We start from the raw sequence: 22,160 nt of genomic DNA on the forward strand, positions 1-22,160 counted from the left end.
TGTGAGAATTCGTACTCGAGGTAGTGACAATTTACAATATATGGTTGCTCGATATTATACGAAATATAGTTAAAATATCGTCATCTAATTACACCCGTTAGAGATTCGAGATTCTTAATGTTCTCACGTCTTCTTTCAAGAAATGAAGATCGAATGATACGTGGAAAGATAATTATGACAAACACATTAGAAGCAATTCTTTTGCATTTTCAATAAACCTGACTTCACGTAACGCTCCTGTTCGCACGATCTACTTTGCTCTAAACTCGTCCATGAGGTAATACGTATCACGTTATAATCTGACTGGTAACAACCTATAATATCCGGCCGAGTGAAAAAAAAAAAACAGAACGCGATTGCAATACGATATAAATTCCCCGCGGGAAACCCATTGAATGGATACGGGAAACTGTCCGTGAGATGTTAAACCTTCCATTTCTCTTCCACTGTGATTAAACGACCAGATATAGGTGATAAGTATCGATAATATTCCGTCGTGCTGGATGTTTACAAGCTCTCGATTGGTTGCAGGTTGTCCTCAAACTGTCGCGGAAAATTTTTAAGCAATCTTACAACTAGATTTGTAGCGGTCAAATGCATTAAACAGCATAATTTCAATTCTTTTTTGTTTGCGTCGCTAGGCTATCTCGCGATATAATATAGATTGCATTAGTATCTGTGTTCAGTTTTAATTATCTTTCGAGCAAAAGAAGTGGTAAGAAAATGTAGAATATTTTTGAGAATTATGTTTGACAGGAGTATCGAGTAAATATGAAATATATATTTCAGAATTGATTATTATCCACTAAGTATTATAATATTTAGTAATGTTTCTATTGTAAATTTTCTTTTGTCCATTATTATACGCTAGATTGATAATACTCCAATTAAGATTCTTATAGATAGACTACGGATGTTTATAGAAATTTATATTTTTATATAACTAAAGAAATGAAACGTATCTAGAAATTAAATATTATAAAAAGTACTTTACTTTGGAGATTTTTTTATATACATATATAATATATATATAAAACATGTATTTTATATATTTTGTATATATTTTTATATGTATATAAAAAATATATTTTATATTCTATATGTTTTATATTTTATACATTTTGCAAGGTTTTTATATCTCAAAAATGCATAAACATACACCATAAAAGAAACATAGAAAGATAGAGAAATCAATTCAGACATCAATTGACGCGATCAGTAAGTAAAATCAGTTTTAGTTACACACGACTGCAAATTGACATGACGTCTCGTTGAAGCGTTAACATTCGCTCTCCAAATTCTCTCCCCTCATTTCTGTCGGGGAAAGAACTTCCAATGCTATTGATTGCGATCACGCGCGTGTGTTCATCAAATACTTATTCTCCGGATAAGTCAGTATTCAATAGGGTATTTAGCAGCCTCTACATCTGCATAACCATTATTTAAATCAGCGAAACTCGTTGATGCATTGGCGCTTGCCACTTCGTATGCGGAATATCACTTCGAAAATTACGCTTTCACGGTGTACCCGTGGCTCGTTAACCGGTCCATTTGCGTAATTTCCATTTCATCCCCATTCTCAGGCCAAGTCTTTTTTCACCGTTCAACGAGCCATGAGAATTTACACGTTAACGTTGCTTCAGTTGCCGTACGAAAACATTGTTTCCTGACGTTAAACGAGAAATCGAACTTTCAGCGTTTTCGATAGAAATTTCATTCGCTAATGGTAAATGCTATTAGGGATATTGTGTCCCGGTTCATTTACTCTTAAATTGTAATATTATTTATTGTAATATGATTTGTTTTTTCAGTTGTAGTTTTTATCGCGTCTTTTATTTTTGTTATTAAATTGAAATCATAGTATATAAAATTTTATATTATGTATATATAATTTTCTTTATTTCTATAGATTTTTCTTTATTTTATTTTATTATATATATATATATATATATATATAATTTTCTTTATTTCTATAGATTTTTCTTTATTTTATTTTATTATACATGTATATATAATTTTCTTTATTTTATTTTATTATATATATATAATTTTCATTATTTTATTAACTTTTCCGAATATCCTTGGATCCAATACTGAATTCAATGCCACATAGATATTCTTGACAAAAGAACTTATTACGATAACAAGATCCTAAGCTTAAGTTTCTAAATTCGTAAATTTTGAATCGCTGAAACTTTAAAATTCTAAAATCTTCAAATTCTTAAAATTTCGATGATTTCAGTACGTCAATTATAATCTTTCTTTCTCTCTCTCTCTCTCTCTCTCTCTCTCTCTCTCTCTCTCTCTCTCTCTGTCTGTTTAATTCAACGTACGAACATTCATTTAAAATTNCTCTCTCTCTCTCTCTCTCTCTCTCTCTCTCTCTCTCTCTCTCTTCGTTAGATCAGACAACAATCTACTTTATCATTTCTTTAAACTCTTGACTTGTTTGTGCAGGGTGGGTGGTGACAAAAATTTCTTGCCACCTATTTTTTTTTTTTTTCAACAAAACATCAAAATATATAAGAAAAAATTAATTTTACTATTTTAGTAGAAAGTAATGCTTGGCCCACCGGTAATATAAAACGCGCGGTGATTCCAATTTTCAGCCAATTTTGTAAAGACAAGAAAGAATATGATTTTACAAACTTTGTACAGGGAAGGAGGAGTGTAAAAAGAATGTAAAAGTCACAGTGTTGATACAGCGACATGTTGTGGCCTGGTACTTGCGTTCTTTCTCAACAGAATTAGGTAAATAGATATATACGTACGTAGCACGTACGTTTCGTCCGTGACATTCTTTCTCGAGAGGTGACGGGGAGCTGTTCTCACGATTGAATCGCGGCTGTCGCGTGTGGGCCGTCGTGTTCTGAATATTCCATCTCGATATATTCAGTGATATTTCACTATGAACGCGAAAATACCGCTTGTCGCTTGAAAATAAACGCTCAACAAGGACGTCTTTAAGCGTTTGTTCACACTCGCCATTGTCGGTGGTTACCATTCTAATGTAAGTAGGTGGTTTGATTCTAATGTAACTATGTTATGTTATACACGAACTATGTTACGTTATGTACGAACGATACTGAATGACTCACTGAGTGAGATACTCACAACGCTTGTCGCAAGGAATTTTTTTTATTGACACATCAAGCATGCCAGTGTAATATACATTTCGAAATTTTTTCATTAGCATGTAGTAATGAGACATCGATATAGTTGTGACAAAACGTAGCCTTTATGCAAATTTTTGAATTTTCCTCGAACTTCATTAGCATTTATTATGATGGACGTGGATCGTTATAACGTTAATGAAATCTCGAAATGCGTTGTTTCTTTCAAGATTGAATATCTCTTTAGCTTGCGAATGAAATTATTTTTTATTAATCAAGAGCATTTTTTCTTGTGATTTTGCAAAGAAGATGGGGTACGATAAAGAGACAACTTTCAAATAAATTGATTTATCGTTAAACACATATCCCGTGTATTTGTCTAACATGAAGGGACTAATTTTGGTTAATTCTAATTAACCAACTTCCTGTTTGTAGACGACTTTAACGAAAGCGAAATTCGTTCAAAATTGGATTGTGAAACTTATCGACTTGGAATTCTGTTGGATTATATCAGGATATAAACTGTTTCAGGATATAAACTATCCTGGAATAAATACGAGTAGATATTGAATTATACTCTGAATCGATCTGTTATTAATTGTCTTGAAACGATGCTCTCGAAAGAAAAATTTACAACGTTTAGTAAATGTTGCAGAAGATGAATGTTATTTTATTACGACGGCAGGATTTTCATTTTTTTCTGCCGAGAAAACGAAGGGAAGAATTTCAAGAAGGTGAAAGAAGTTGTCAGATCTAGAACGAACGAGACCCTTAGATCTCCGTTGCTTAATTTCCGCTTCCTTTTCCAAGTCGCAGCAACGTAGAATCTTCCCTTTTCAAAGAAAATTTAAAGTCTAGTTTTTCTCTAAAAGGGAAATAAAAGAAGAATTAAATGGTAAAATGAGAAATGAAATGTAACTGAAACTTTAGTTTCGCGAGGGTGGACATTGATATCGTTGAGCATTTGCAATCGACGTAATTTCGTTCTTTCAAGTATTAAGTAACAGATTGTTAAGAGTTGAAAAGAAAATATAATATAAATGGAACAAAGCTTCGAGTATTAACTTCGAAAATTTTTTGTTCCGAAATTGTAATATTTTCTCAGTTTTATGTATATTTAAGTAAAATGAATAATAAATTTATTACTTTTTAGTAATTTCTATCCAATGATATACCGATGAATTCAAAAAGAAGACAAATTAGTAGTAGTAATAAACTTTATTTCGGCCTCAGAGCCATGAAATGTGGACTTGGTGTACATATTTTCTTCTTTTCTCACTCACTCGTTTCTCTCATTCAGTCCAGTACTGTTTTTGCAACGCTGTATTAAAAAGCTACATTGCTTTGACTATTTTTAAATTTTACATACATTTCACTTCTGTAAACTTATTTTCTATTTTCTTATCTATTTGCTTTGGTTTTAATTTTTCCTGATTTCCTTTTTGCACTTTCCTCGTTGGTGTATATAAAAGACGAATTATTATATACATTACGGTCACTCGTTATGATCCGTGAACCAGTTACTAGCGCAAGAGGTTAAATAGATGAAGATAAGAGTTAAAAGAAAATATAATATAAATGAAACCAAGCGTAAGATATATGTATAATTTCTGCATAGAATACCTTTTCCACCTGCAGATCGTTTGACGATTTGATATTATTGAATATTTCCAATCGAGATCTGGATAGTTTCGGAGCAGCAACGAGAGTTATCGAAAGATCTAGTTCGATGCACGGAAGAGAACGTAAGTTTCAACCAACGTCCACGTCTAATCGATTTAACCAGTCCCGTTAATCTCACACCAGTCGAGTTATTAATTTTAGCAGCTAGTTATTATCGAACGGAAGTTCTATGTAATTTGCATAAATGCGTTCCAATGGGATCTGAAATTCTAAATTCAAAGCAAGATCCTTCCTCGAAGAGGGGGAGAAAAAAAAAGAAATAATAGAGAGAGAGAGAGATAGAGAGAGAAGAATTTAAACGTAGACAAGATGTTTGCATTACCTTCGGAATTTAATTATAACGTGCGTCGTATGATACGTAGCGTCGCTGTTCAGGGTAAATTGAACGATATGTACTTAACTAGCCCGAGTTTATACGCCCGAGGGAAGTTTTCCGCGAGTGTAATGTTCGTCGTGCAATTAGCGAGAATTGCGTAAGTGCACGCCGCATCGAAACGCGCGTCAACGCCGAATTGTAAATTATACGTCTCGCATGGCCGTCGAGTTTTCTTCCACGCGCGGAGATTATATTGTAAGTTGAGATTTATGGACGACTCTTAATTGCAGCCGTCGCTAGAACCGATCCGGTAATGTTACTCTGAGATTGAAAGAAATATTTAGTGCAGTGCACATTGGAGGATGCAAGTATCTTGGAAATTATTCACATCCAGTATCCAGATTTCATAAACTCGTAGCAGAATGCAATCCTTTAAGGAATTAACCTCTTGCCACACGTTTCGAGAATTTTTTGTTCCAAATTGCAATATTTTCTCAGTTTTAAGTATATTTAAATGCAGTCCAGAAAATAATAAACTTTAGTATATTTAAAGTTTTAAGTATATTTAAATGCAACCAAGAAATAATAAACTTTAGTATATTTAAAGTTTTGAGTATATTTAAATGCAACCAAGAAATAATAAACTTATCATTTAAAAAAAAAATGATAAGATTATTATTTTTTAATAATTTCCATCCAGTGATATCATACCGGCAAGTTCAAAAGAAAAAGAAAGCGACGAATTATTGTACACGGTTCGGTCACTCGTTATGGTCCGCGAACCAGTTGCCAGCGCAAGGGGTTAAAAGACGAGGGAAGAAATTGAATTAGTCTTCAGGTGGTTGAGTGTATTTATTGTTCTATATTTTAAATTATCCCAGTATGTAATAATTGAAGGGAACGATATATTTTCAAATGTTATTACTCTACTTTACTTACTTGTATTTATCTTATAATTGCATGATTGCTGTGTTTTTATACGTATAAAACACACGTTTCATGAACGTACGAACGTATGAACGTACGAGTAAAAGAATCTAGACAGAAATTGGCTTTTTCTAAGCTCGACAAAATGCGTGTAATAATAAAAAAGAAGAAAATAGAATACTTTTGAAATGAATTTAATACTTTCCCGGCGGGACATTTAAAATGGCAGTCACGTGTGAGGAATATTATTTTTATATATGTGTTATAAATAATTGTATAATTTTTGTTGTAGTAGTATTGTAATTTTATTAATGTATACAATGTAATGTTTATAACAATCGAACCCTAATCGATACAACTGACTTCAGACTTTCGTTTGAAACTACTTAAAAGACGCGACTGTGTTCTTGTCAAAATTAACATTAATTTCTGTTTGGACAGAAGCACGATTGCACAAGTCTACTTATTTCAATCGTCGTTTAAATTACAGCGATTTGTACGTAGAATATTTTGAATTACAGTTGTTCCAGCGTCGTCAAATATTTTCGTTTATTTACATTAACATTTTTTATGTACACACATGTGTGACACCTGCCCTACAATGTAACATAACATAAATACAAAAACATTCTTTCTACGCGATCCACGAACGAATAAATCAAACAAACGCTCAGATATTGGCGAAGAGCGATAAACTGGAACGCGAACGGTGCTTGCCAACAGCAGGATGGTTCTCTCTGGTAGTTGAACATCCGGCGCATGAAAACGGAAACGGGAGTGCACCAGTGGTCTAACACAGCGGAGAGAACGCTAGCCTCCCGGTCACGGATATATACAAGGCGCGCGATTTGCTCGCACGCTCGGCTTTCGTACCAATTACAGATAGTTGGCTGGCTGGTAATAACCCTCGGGACTTAATGGAAGTCGGGGGGAGACATGACGGAACGACGGATAGGGATGTCCCACGGGTTTCCAGGCCGTTCTTACCGCCATTCGTGAGAAAATAGCCTAGCACGAGCCGCACGACTCGCGGATACCACGTGGACTAACATGACAGACGATCGTTATATACGTACTTGTGACTTTCGCTGTGTGAAAAGTCACGAAATTGAAACACACGGTCAGTCGTGTTGTACTGTTGCCTTCGAAGTTTTGTGATTAGAGCAGCGATGAACCTCGTTGGAAATTAACGAGGCTCATTTGGAAATTGGACAGGTTCATAAACACTAGTTGTAGAGAATTTTGCTGGTACGATATTTTACCAAGGATTCTAACATTCTATATTTATTTTTATTTATTTTATTCTATATATATATTTAATTTTCTATACTTATTTTCTACATTTATTTATATTTTTTATTTATCTGTACTTATTTATTTTATTCTATATATATTTTATTTTTTTATCTAATATATATATTTATTTATTATTAAATGTTGGAATATTCTATTCTAATATTTTGGTCTTTATTTGTACAACGCGTAAGAAAAAATATAAAACATTCAAACAGAAGAGGGTGAAAATAATTCTTATTTCTCTTCCATATTTTAAAAAGAAGAGAGAATCTCATTAAATTTTCCCAATGGCAAAGAAATGCGCATGAATTTAAAAGTGGACAGCTGTATTTTAGTAACATGAATTGTTCTCCGAATTTGGAACGATCAGTGAAATGAATGTAAAATACCATCGCAATGAAATATAAAAAAATATAAAAATATACTTAGAATATAAAATATGAAATATACAGTTTAACTTCAGTAATTAATAGTCGAGATAGTGAAATTACCAAACAACTTCGTATCAGATGAACAAGAAAAATTCACTCAAACTTGAACAAGGTTTCAAGCCGATCGTATCCCATCACGGGTCTTGCTACGATAATTCCTTTTAAAGAGAAGAAAGCGTAGCAGAGAATCGTTGCAACTTCCACTCGATCACGAGAGGTACAAAGGACTTAGGATACTAATCAAAATTATTAGCCTCGGTTTTCGAGGATCGTGATCGTGCGCAGGGTCACGGGAGGCGCGGTCGTGTCTGGATCATTCGCAGTCTTCCGGTACTCCGTTACCATTGTAACGTAAACTCGCCTGAAACACATCTCTCCACAGTTACTTACAATTACTCCAACGCTCGTTTTTCAACGTTCTCATGATAATAAATAACCTCGAGCGCAATTAGTGAGAAAACGCTGGCGATTTTGCATGCGCAAACACGTTTGCTGTTTGCGAAACGATGTGAATGAGCATCTGTTTATAGAAAACAATCCACGAAGAAACGGAGAGAGAGAGAGAGAGAGAGAGAGAGAGAGAGAGAGAGAGGTAAAAGAGTTTTCCTAAGGTAAAAGATCGAGCAGCACCAAGAAAAGGAACACGTGGTCTCCTCTTCAGACTCGCGTCATTCGATTTGGAAAAATAATCTCACGTTGGTGAGATTCGTAACTTCCTTCGCGGAAGAGAACGAACAACGGGTATTTCCTTTCAAACTAGCAATCGTCCGGCTGTTCCTCAACAGTGGCGAACGATAAACAGATTCGTTCAACGTCGCACTTCGTTACGTTCGCGTCGTTTGGCTCTCACCAAGAGTTCTATTATCTTCTCCTTTTACTTACTTCTACTCGCCATTTCGATGTTTACGAACGTTTTAAACATTGTAGCAATTCCATCGCTCTCTCTCTCTCTCTCTCTCTCTCTTTCTCTTTCTCTTTTACGGAATTCCTTGCGCGTCTTTCTTTTGCATCGTATTCCGATTGTCTTGAAAATAATGATTGTGTAAACGAGCCACTATTCAACAGGTCTCGTGCCTCGCAGCAGCGTTTTATTAACGCCCACTGCGCAAAACGTTCGCCGGTGTCGTTTGTTGTTTGCTCGTGCTGAATCGATTTTACGTAATTCATCTCTGCCACTTTCGTGTTCGCTTTCAGGTAGAATCGTCGTTGCATTTATCATTTTTTTTTCCTTTTTCCACGATTCTTCAATATAAAAATTGTTTCTCGAGTTTTGTTACATCGATGACCGTAGAATTCCTTCGACTGATCGATGAGTTTACGAAAGAATTTCAAGTCTCAGTTGCTTTTCTCTAATTCAAGTACTTCGATCGAATCTCTTCATTCGGGATTGCGATTCCAAATTTTAACACGATATTGATATATTTTCAACATTTTTTTTACCATCGTTGCAGCACAGGTCAACGCTTCGCGTAACACGTATAATATGTTACGTACCAAATATCTGCTTTTGTGTTGAGAGATTCGTAATTCTGATTTGTCGCTGCCTGTTGCGTTACAGCAGATTATAATCGCAATCACGCGAAATCCTACTTTATTTATATTTGTCGCCACTTCCTATTTTTTTTTTACCTTTGTTGTAGAAATCTGTTTTCACTGTTCGAACGCATCAACAGGTAGCATCGGTCATGGACACTTCAATTTCTTTAAATTTTACGAAATTTTAGAACTGAGAGAGATATAACAATGAAAAACAAATATTAAAAAATAAAATAATTAATATTAATAATATTATAATTATATTGTTATAATAAAATATATAATATAATAATAATATTATAATAAAATATAATATAATAATAATATTATAATAAAATATAATATAATAATAATATTAATATAAAATAAATAAAATAATATTAAGAAATAAAATAAAGTTGAAGAACTAAAATAATAATATTAAAATTACAGTCTTTGAAAATATAGAATTTTCGAAAGGGTTTCAATTTCAAGAATATTATAATTATATTATTATAATAAAATATATAATATAATAATGATATTATAATAAAATATAATAATAATATTAATATAAAGTGAATAAAATAATATTAAGAAATAAAATAAAGTTGAAGAATTAAAAATAATATTAAAATTTAAAATAATATTAAAATTACAATCTTTGAAAATATAGAATTTTCGAAAGGGTTTCAATTTCGAGAAATAAAATGATACAGATTGACAGAGAAAAATTACGTGTGAAATATGTTCTCGGGTTTTTACCACTGGCGTGAAAGCTGACTCTAAAACAAATTTATAAGCGTTACATTGGCGAATAACTCGTCACTGCTCAGATGTGACCGGATAAAGAACGGAACTGTCGTCATTTTTTTTTTTTATTTCGCAATAGTCGCCGAGCGCTAGGTTGCTAACGTCTATCATGAGCGGGTCATGGTTCGCGTGTCCACGAACGATCGTGACGCGACACTGCTCGAATCTGGCAGGATGTCATGCTGATGATAGACGGTGTTTAACTAGGATCAGTGTCATTACGATGGTTAATCATTAGAACGACACACATACACACACGGGAAACGGTCTCACCGCTAATTCCTCCGTCACTTTTTTTTACTCTCCGGTTCCCCGACATCCAAGACGACGAGCAAGGAAACGGGAAACGTTCAGTCGCGTTTCTGCCGGGGGTAATTTACGAGCTCGCGGGTTCAAGGAAGGTCGTACGAATTCGCCGCGCGAGTTTAGAGAATTTAACGAATTTTACTTTATTTTTATTATTATCAAGAAAATATTCAATATTTTTTATTATTCTTCGAGAAGAGACATTCCGTTGCAATCGCTTCTATTTTGTTGATGTTACTTTATTTTCGTACTAGACTGGAGAATAGTACAGTAGAGAGTACTAATTGTAAGCAAAGCCTAATATAAATGAGGAGCTCCGGAACAGGTGCATTTTTTCTCAGAAATTATTGTACTTCGTTGCAAACTTTCGAAGATATACAACGCGAAGAGTTATATATATTTTAATAATTCAGAAATTAGGAAAATTAGAATATAATCATTCATGGAGAATGCCTCGAGCTATTTTTTTACAGAAGATTTGTAAATATATACATACAGGTTAGAAATAAAAGGGAAAAAATGGTATTGGTAACCAATTTGAATAATACAATATCATTATGTTATTACTTTTATCACTCTTCTTTTCTGTCTGTATTCATAAAAAATGGCACGATGTGACGAACAATTTACAAATACACGAAGTAACATAAGTGGTAAATTTGAGTAGCACAATATAATTATATTATTATTCCTATTAAAAGTGTACTACTTTAATTTTTATAATACAGTTTTCTCCAATATATATATATATATGTGTGTGTGTGTGTGTGTGTATAGGAGAAAACTGTATTATAAAAATAATAGTACACTTTTAATAGGAATAATAATATAATTATATTGTGCTACTCAAATTTACCACTTATGTTACTTTGTGTATTTGTAAATTGTTCGTCACATAGTGCCATTTTTTATGAACATAGAGAGTAAATGTACATATATATAGCGTAAATACATATATAATACATACATAATATAGATAGATACCTACATATATAATATAGAGTAAATGTATATATATGTATATTGTGCCATTTCTGAAACTCAAGCATACACAGCCCATCGTTGTAAATTTAAGCGTCTAATCGCGCAAAATATCCGAGATTCATACCATGGAAGCAGCATCAGCTGTGAAAATCCACGAGATCCTGGAGAAACGATCCAAGAAATGGTCGAGGGCATCAAGAAGATAAGTCGGAGACGCGCGCGATACGAATGCTCAATACGAACAAAAGAGACACGTGGAACAAATCCAAGAGAGGGTGTTGCAGAGGTAAAGGAATAATCCCGGCAGGCACTATCATCTTTCTACGGTGGAATCTACTTGAACCCAGTGGATGAGCTGGAGCAGATAGAAGAGGCTGGAGAGCTGGATAAAGAATTGGTCATCAGTCGTTGGCGATATTTTTTCCTCGATATACGTACGTAGGATTGGTCATCCTGTTTGTTATTATCGCGACAATAACTATATCGAACGTTGTCACGTGGATCGAGGAAAAGCTGCACCTGTATCGAGAGGACTTTCAGCAGAGCCACGCAGGATTTCAAAGCTGTTTCGAGGGCCTGCATTCCCGACGTCAAGTGGTACGTGTAGCAAGCACGCGCGTAAAGTATGCATCTGATGGGAGAAGAACGTAGTGTTGAGACGCGAGATGTAATATAAAGAAACCTATGGGTGGAATGGTGGAAATAAAAAATGGAACTGAAAGTGGAGATATTTGTGAAAAGGAACAGAAAGGAAGAGCTGTTCGATTGTTCCATTTTACATCTTTTATATAATATGCTATTCCTTTACAATGTTTCATTATTTTAACCTTACGTAAATTGGGTTGGGTGATGTTGAAATTTAATTTTCCTCACAAATAATCAAAATGAGAATAATAATGGAACTGAAAGTGGATGTTTATATAAAAAATAAAAACAGAAAAGAAGAGCTGCTCGATTGTTCCATTTTACACCTTTCATGTAATAGTTCTTCCTTTACAATGTTTCGTGTGATTTTTTGAACCTTACGTAAATTGGATGATGTTGAAATTTAATTTTCCTCTCAAATAATTAAAATAAAAATAATAATGGAACTGAAAGTGGATATTTATAAAAAAAAAAATAAAAATAGAAAAGAAGAGCTGTTCGATTGTTCCATTTTACACTTTTTATATAATAGTTCTTCCTTTATAATGTTTCATGTGATTTTTTGAACCTTATGTAAATTGTGTTGGGTGTTGTTGAAATTTAATTTTCCTCTCAAATAATTAAAATAAAAATAATAATGGAACTGAAAGTGGATATTTATAAAAAAAAAAATAAAAATAGAAAAGAAGAGCTGTTCGATTGTTCCATTTTACACTTTTTATATAATAGTTCTTCCTTTATAATGTTTCATGTGATTTTTTGAACCTTATGTAAATTGTGTTGGGTGTTGTTGAAATTTAATTTTCCTCTCAAATAATTAAAATAAAAATAATAATGGAACTGACAGTGGATATTTATAAAACAAAAAAAGAACAGAAAAGAAGAGCTGTTTGATTATTCCATTTTACATCTTTTATGGTTATTCCTTTACAATGTTTCATGTGATTTTTTTCAACCTTTCGTAAATAAATTTAGTTGGGCATGTTGAAGTTTAATTTTCCTCTCTTTGTTAAAAAGAAAAGACGAAAGAATCTGACACTCAACAGCTCTGTAACATTTTATTTCCCAACTGAAAAAAGGAGTAATTGTACGATTAGAGAAATCGAGAAACGATCGAGGACGAATCGATTTTCGAGTTGCTCGTACAACGAGAGGAAAGAAAATCCAGCTTTCAGGAATACGTGGTCGGACAATCGCTGGCGTGAAAAAGAACAAAGAAAAACCAGTCGTCGAATGACATTCCGCGAGCTGAGAATCGCGCGATTGTACTGTTAAAGCGGTTTGACGGTGAGAAGCATTCCGCGGAATGGATTTACTGGATTTTTACGGACGTGAACAGGAAACCGCACACACTCGTTAGAGGATCACCTGATCGTTTTAACGTGTCTAGGTAGCCGGTCTCAAGAGATTCTTAGAGATCTCTTCCCTCTGTCCATCTTCTCTCGGGCTGGCTAACCCGCTGGTTCTCGCTCGAGCGATTTTCGTGTTCCGGGTGGCGGCCACCGGAAGTCCTTTCGACTCGCCTCGGTCCTCTCAGTGCTATTCTCGTTACTTTTGTAGGTACGTACATACGTAGATACGGATTCTGGTTTAACGTGTTTCGTATTCGACGTTTCGTGGACGTTGAACGATTGTTTTTCTAACGTTCGTCTGTGTGTGTGATAGTGGTATGAGTCAGTCTGTGTAATTTACTATTATATAAAGTTGGTTATATTTTCTTCCAGTGTCATAAAAACGTATCGTAGTAGATAGGTTACGAAATAAGGAGAATGACAACATTTAAAAATCAGAAGAAAATCTTACGTCGCTGTAATTTTTCGTTTTTATAGTTTAAATAATTATAATTTTAATTGGACCATATTTCGGTAAAATGGTATACCAGTATGTGGATCTTTCTCAGTATTATTTTAAATAGTAGATAGAACTATTTTCATAATATTTGATTTAATGCAAGCAATAGTTTCAAATCACGTGATAGTGAACATTTAATATTATGAGTATAGGTCTCGTAAAAGAATAAAAATTTTACTATTTTAATGATATTTTAGAGATGCTTGAAATGTTTCAATTAATGAAACAACGCAAGATGTCTTCAATTAAAATTATTTTATTACTCCTAAACACGCCTTCTTATTCTGATATTTAGAAATTAATTCACTTGTGCATAACGTATGGAGTATTTTATATTTGCAGTACGTATTATTTAGATAGGACATCTTTCGTTCGAAATTCATTCGAACTATTTAATTTAGGTTATCTAAGATATCTGAACGAAACTATGATAACACATTCTGCTTATTTTGTTTTTTTTTGTATACACACATAGTATCTTAGAAAATGTTAGATTCACATTTTAATTTCCTTTTACTATCCCTCGATGCTCTTGTTAAAGTAAGAGTTCCAATCTTATTATTAAGTTGAACACCTGTGGTTATGTCACTTCTGTTTAATTCTTCTTACCTCAATTAAATCGAGTACGAATCGAGTAATGATCTGCGATGTTTATGGCATTATCATTTATCATTAGCATGATCGTTGTTACAACACCGTCGTATTTTACTGCACTATCGTTTCGTGCTACTATGTACGTTCGTTCTGGAGCAGGAACAGCGTGCCACTTTCTCATCACCGTATACACCTGGAAACCTGTCTGTTCTTTATATGGTGTGGAGAATATTTCATTCAGTCGCATCGAAGTTGTCTATTAAATTCCGGTTAATTAAGTCGGTTGGTTAAATTTTTTATTTCACCGAAATTTTTGCAATTTCTTGGGATTGACAGATCATGGTGTTCTGGATTTCATGGAGATCGCGTTTTCCATCGTGTTCTCTTCTGGAGATCAGATCAAATTCTGAAGATTTTTTTTACAATATTTTTGCGAAAATAACAAAAGAACGTAGGCACCTATTGAGTATTATAACAAGTTCTCTGTTTTGAATACTGTTTTTTTTTTTATTATGTATATAACTTTATATACATAATAACAATTTTCATAGTTATAAATTTTTCACGCACAAAAAAGGAATTAGCAATTCAGGGTTTAATAATAATCGTATGAAGATCTCTTTCAATTTTTCTTTTTTTTTGTTTTCATATTTTTCAGTTCAAAGCCAGTACTTTTTCCATTATTATTCATGCTTTGATCTTTATTCCTGTCACATTGTACGGACTTCGCTTTTTTCCCGTTATTTTACGTTGCTTTTTTATATTGTTTTTACAAATCACTTTAAGGTACAAACTACAGTGTGCAGTGAAGCGTAAAAAATTTACATATAGCGTAACGCGCATGCAAAGCGATACGAGTGTGGCAACGATATCAATACGGCGACAGATTCGTTGAAGCGACAGGTTTCATTGTTTTTTACTCTTTATATAAACGCGTGTACGCCTGTTTTGTTCGAGACTGCAGCATAGTTATATTTATAAAAACAGTTTGTTTTATATATACATAGTTCGTTCATAGCTTCAGAAAGATTTTTTTCCATGATTTCACGGAACGTTACGTTTTTTTTTTTTTTTTTTATCACGATAGACAGAATATGTACTTTAAAGATGAACGAAGTTAAAAACGCATAGAAATCATATTTTATGTATCCACACTTTAAATTTCACGGTGGTTATCGACATTTTATTTTCTAGAACGATTAAAATAAATTTCACATCGTGCTCAAATATAATATATTTACGGTGCAGCACACACTATTGTTTAAAAGTTTGGAGCAGCCAGTCAATTTTGGATAAAAATCTCGGATTCAGAAAATTTTAAATTAGATGAAATGATACATAGACGATAGATCATGTTAAAGATGCTGATGTTCAACTATTATATATATATAAATATTATACAATTATACTACTATAATTATTGTAATTAAACTACTACTATTATATATTTGTTATAAACTATAACTACTATTATATATTTGTTCATTATATATACATAATATTATATATTTAATAATACTACTATTATATATTTGTTCAATTATTATAAATTAAAATGGACGCATATTCCAAACTTTTAAAACACAAGCGAAATGTATGAAACGACGCGTTAACAATTGCTCCGAAGCTTTTGTAAATCTTCTCGTCGAAGTTGAATTTCTTCCAAAAAAAAGAGACTCCACTTGAAAATTTTCAACGATCGGTGCGAAAATAAAAAACTAAAGTCGGTTTTTATCCTTGAAAGTTACGAGACTGGATGAAGAGGGGGACTCATTGTACGGAAAGTATTACGACGAGGAACTTTAGTAGAACATTTCTTCCCGCTGCTGCGCGTCGATGAAGAAAAAAAAAAAAAAGAAAAAGAGAAGGCGTTTTCTGTCGACTGGGGGACGGCTTAACGGTAGCGGTCGATTGAACTCTATCGTTCCTTAGTTTAGACAGGAAACCAGTTTTCTACGATTGTAAGCGTACACACTGTGCCTTCACACAGCTACGAGTCGCTCGAGTGTAGTAAGTTTCCCTTTACGATACTATCGTGTACTAAACGTGAATAAAACCTCCATTGATGCAATACACTTCGACGAACGTTAACGCGCTCGTTGCACAATCGCAGTGAAACGAAACGTTTTCTATGGAAAATCTCCGGTGTAAATGAATTGTTTTATTTATCCTTCGTTTTGGAAGAATTGATTCTCTCGATCAAAGAGGTCAGGACAGTTTGAAATTTTCAAAAAAAAAATCGATTTCTTTTTGTTTTTTGTTTTGAATAGTAGCTTGAAGTCTTAGAAATAAGATAGAAAAGGGCCTAGCCTTTGAAACGACTTATTTTGGGGTATAATGATAAATCCGCGGATACGGAATAATTGAATTTGTATCACTGTTGTACAACTTTAAGCAGTATTGATAAAGATTGTAAATCGTGCGATTCAAATATTACTTTTGGTGAATCAAATATCGGGGGACTTGGATTCAATTTAGTTGTGAATTGTAAGAACTGTGAGCCGCGATGTATAAGTAAAAAAAGTAAAAAAGCAAAGGATACATGTGAAAAATGACGTTCTGAAACTTTAAACGCGTTTTTATCGAAACTAGGTTTTTAGAAACGGCGTGCAAGATATCTCGGTATCTAACCAACCGATTAAACTTGGTAACATTTACTAGGGATTGGACGATCGAACATTTTTTGATTTTTGACAGTTTCGAAAAATACAAACAAAAAACGTAGAAATTTTTGGCATAAATTCGATACATCGAAAACAAATAGCTCCTATTTTCATAATTTTCACAAAAATGAAGATGTTGAATCGTCAATCTTACTATACTTACTATATTAGTATAGAATAGAATATACTTACTATATTAACTATTACTATATAGTTTACTATTACATAACTCTATTACTATATAGTTTACTTTTGAACTTTTCTTGCCTTTTTGTTGCAACTGATCATGTTTGGCTGGAATCATGCGCACAGATAGGCAATGTAAAAAAAAGTTATGTAAAAGGATGCAGTTAAAAAGTCAAACAAGAACCCTCTTTTTTCTCTTTTAATGCTTTTTATAGTTCATAATGTGTTAAAATAAATCACAAAAGCTCGTGTCAGTCAAATATGTACTTTTGTTTTACTAGTCCTCCAAAGTGTATATATATATATATTCGTAATTTTTTTTCTTCAAGCCCGTCAAACTGTCCTGCTGCCTTAAAAAAATCCGGAAAGCTTAGAAAATTAAGTTCTACGAAGAAAATGTCTTGGAAACAGATTTCCATGTAAAAGTGAAAATCAAACAGCACGTGTGCAGATGTAAAGTTGACAGGCGTGCCTGATGACTGAAAAACTTCAGAATTTACTCTTTCGATTGAACGATCGAGTCGTTGAGAATTGTGAGAACCTCGTAGATAATCAATTTCCATGGACAGATCTGCGGGAAGAAGATTCCCGTGAAAATAGAGATAATCAAATCAGATAGTAGATCGTAAAATTAACGAACGTGCAAATGGAAACGTCATCTCGATAGAAACCTTGAGAATCTTACTCTCAATCGGCAAAGTTATATTACAAAAGTATTAAATTTGTTTCAATCGGAAAATCGTCCGGGCCATAGAATTGCTGCAAGAGAATTAATTTCTACGGAGGGAACGAACGGAACGGGATTTCTACGTGAATTTCCCGACTTGAGCTTCATGTTTCTATCCAACACACGTACGTAGACGTCAAATTGAATAGAATGGTAAATACGTACACGTAGCAGCTGCAGCTTGGTTTTTCGTACATGAGACGAATTTTTAAATCTCGCGAGAGATCGGACAGAAAGCTCGTAGCTGATGATAGAATTTTCGATACCTCGTGTATCTGTTAAACGTAAGTTTCGAATTACCAATCGTCCGATCTTCAGCCCACGTACCGTTCATCGCCCACGCGTTCACTCGTGTCGCATTGTTCTCAAGAACAAAACCGCGCGCAGTTTAATATTACAGCAATGACGATAAACGTTTCATCTCCCGTAGCGTAATAAAATAAAATAAAGATAACAACGTGAAATTCCCGCGCGGGCAACAAACTTCAATTTGATCCGGGCGATTGTAATCGAAGGAAGTGCGATTATCGTAGATACAGAAAACTCGCGCGCCCGAGCTCTAACATAGTAACGAGATTTTGTATGGGGTGGTCACTGAAAAAACAGAAGGGTTTGAAAAAGTTATAACTCCGTTCATTCTCGATCCTTTTTGTTTTCGCTTTTCGTAGGTTATAGAAAAAAGTTATTCTTTTTTTTAAAATTATTTAGGAGAATTTAATGAAACTAAATGTTTTGAGAAATTAATTGGGAAATGATATTGATAAATTAATGATAGTGATATTGACAAATTAAATAAAAGATGTCTTGTTAAAGAAAAAAATATAAGCAAATAATCTAAAAAAATTTATAAATGTAATAAAAAATATTAATCTTAAAAAAATTATTATATTGATATAGAGAATTCTTTAAATAAAATTATAAATATAATAAAAAATTTAAATAAAAATAAATATAATAAATATAAATATAATAAATTAAATAAAAATAAATATAATAAATAAAATTTAATTTAAATAAAATTATAAATATAATAAAAAATATTAATCTTAAAAAAATTATTGATATAGAGAATTCTTTAAATAAAATTAAAATAAATTTATTAAATAATATATTAAATCGTGAAGGAATTAATCAATAATTGTTAGAAAAAATAATTTTGTAGTAAAATAAAATAGTAAAAAATTAAAAAAACGTGTTTGCGAAAGTTATTTTTGTTTTATATCATTTAGTCTTTCAGTGACCACCCTATAGGAAGGAGATTTTAGTAACTGCGTGAAAAAGAGCAGAGAATTACCAGCGACGTAGTATAAAGAGAATTTAATACAAATTTGACTAATATTCAGATCCCATTAGCATTTAAAACTCGTAAAATATTTAGTACGTACTGTTACATTTACCGGGTGAAATTAATGGGAAAGATATGATCAAATATATACGTATAAAATATCCACAGAGTGCGCTCGTTATAATATTATAGCAGATGAATTATATAAAGACTAAGAAGACTTCGCTCTTCAAGAATTACAAATTTCCGTAAATATCCGCAGTCTAATAATTGCAGAATGTTATTAATACTTATTAATTGTACGTGGAAGGTATAGAGAAGATGGAATTATACTGTATATCTGAAGATTTCATTTCATTTTATCAAAGTTTAAAATTGTATCTCGTTGCAAGCAGCAATTTTTTTCTTCTGTGCTTATATCTTTTGCGCTGAAATGATTAAGTATATTTAGAATATTTAAGTATAATCCAGGCAAAACAAATAAGAAATTTACTACCTCTCAATAATTTCTATCCAATGATATCACACCGACGAGTTCAAAAAACGAAAGCGACGAATTATTGTATACGGTTTGGTCACTCGTTATGGTCCGCAATCAGTTGCCACTGCGCGTGGTTAAAAAGAATTTTCGAAAATTCATTATGCAAAGAACGAGAATAGGAACAGCTGTCTAGAATAGATAGAAATCGCGTTATTTACTGAAAATTTACCGAAACCAGAGAAGTGAAATCACTGACAATGAGATCTCCCGTTTCTACGTTAGTCCCAAATCGGTGTGTAAATTAAATTAACACGATCGCGCGATTCGCATTGTACGCGATTCAGCGGCACACGTTGGAAAAAGACGGAAGTGTTGTTTTCTCACGAACACACGAAACGAAGCATGTATGTACGTCGTTGTGTTGCAATAATCTTCATCCTGTTTGCCTTTAAACGATCGTAAAAGTGTCATTAACGCGTATCATCGTTCTCTAGGCAACGTTATGAAAGAGAAAGAGAGAGAGAGAGAAACTAAGGCCCAGCAAGTTTATCACCTGCAGGAAAATTCTCATTTCCGCGAGGAGATTAAACAATGAAGGAAATAAATTCCGCTCGGATTCCCTACAATCTCGCGTTCGATAGAACAAGATTGTGGTTAGAATAACTCTTGCTCGCGTCCTCTTCTCTTTGACATTCCCGTTTTTCTTCTCTTCTGCGCCCTCCTCTGATTATCCTACCTGCAAACGATTTTATCGTTTCAAATGGCCACTGCTCCGCGAATTCTTTGCTGATGGTATATTCCATCCGTGAAATTTCCTTCGTTCGTCGAATTTATTCGAAAATTATTGTTAATTTTAATTATTAATTAATATTTCATTATTAATTATTAATTAATATTTAATTGTAAATTAATTATTAATTAATATTTAATTGTAAATTAATTATTAATTTTCGAAATTCCGACTTTTCCCAGGTCGTTGCCAGTCATTATGCTGTAAATCGACGTAACGTAACGTAAAGAAGTTATTACTTAACGTCGTTTATGTTTTTGTGTCTCCCTTGATACTTCATTTTTTTGTCTTCACAGTATATATGTTAGGATTATATTACTTTGGAACTAAATACGTATTAATGATTCATCACGTAAGTTTGTCATTCTATTTTTGCAAAATTCGTCTCTTTTTTTAACACAAAGAATTGCCCTTCTTTTCTCTGTTGCATTAAAATTTCCCCTCTGTAATTTTATAATTTTCCAAATTCCTAATTGGCGAAAGATTGTCAAAGATTGGTGAAAGACAATTATTGTTTTTGCAAAGAAAGAAGTTTTTAATTTACAATATCTATGAATGTGCATCTGGTACAGGTATAATTAGTTGTATAACCTGTGGATAAAAGTCTGAATTTACGACGCAGTCACCGACGTTTCTGGCGATTATTATTTATACTGTACGTGTGTAGCGTGTGTAGATGAATGTCGCAACATGTGACGCTGCAGTTACGAGACAGTGTCGTGGAACGCGATGTTGCAGCATTCTGTCGCAAGAACGTCAATAAGCGCAAATATTAACGTTAAACTTTTCGCCTATTCTTCGATCGAAATATTTGTTTTTATCTTTCATTGAAATTTGCTTTGCACGAATGTAAAATATAGTATAAATTTAGATTTACTTGACACGATAAAATCGTGTAGTGAACACAACTTAACTTTATAATACAAACTCTGGGTGATGAACAAAAAGAGCTGACATATTGAATATATAAAAATCTGCTTTGTACGATAAAAATTTTAGTTACGATGGTACAACTCTAAATATGATAAACTGCATGAGTTAGTATTAGTAATTAGTTAGTACATATAAGTAACACGCGTGTGATACACGGTTTCACATTTATCATCAATTAGATTCGCTTAAGAGCGGAACACTAACGAACACAACTTGGAGAGAAAACCTGAATATCCTTGCCTACTCTTATTATTAGGTGGCCTCGGCTGAAGTATTGTGTTAATGGTGAAAGTTGCATAGGTATAGCTAATTTTTGTCGCGATGATCGTTACTGGGTCACTACCCTTTCATCTCGCGCAGGTGACCATTAATTACAGCTGTTATTCGTTAAATTGACTTGTCTGTTAGACCATTTTGTAGATTCAGAAATTTTAATTTTCACAATTTTGAATAAATATATTCCATTAATTTTCCAAGGCTTGTGCATAAAAATCGTAATTCACACAAAAGTTAATTTTTGGACAAAAATTATTATTTATTTATTAATTTCTTGAATATTCCGTACTAGAATGTCATACAGATATTCTTATAATCAATAGTAAAATAATTGATTCATTTATC

General features: G+C 33.0%; 1 protein-coding gene across 2 annotated transcripts in view; it reads left to right on the top strand.

Moving 5' to 3' along the window:
- The window catches only part of LOC122534093, a 69,739-nt gene that overhangs the window by 13,291 nt on the left and 34,288 nt on the right, over positions 1–22,160 (top strand). The window lies entirely within an intron of this gene.

The sequence above is a fragment of the Frieseomelitta varia genome, unplaced genomic scaffold (genome assembly GCF_011392965.1).
Source record: "Frieseomelitta varia isolate USP_RPSP 00005682 unplaced genomic scaffold, Fvar_1.2 scaffold_576, whole genome shotgun sequence".
Taxonomy (NCBI): Eukaryota; Metazoa; Arthropoda; class Insecta; order Hymenoptera; family Apidae; genus Frieseomelitta; species Frieseomelitta varia.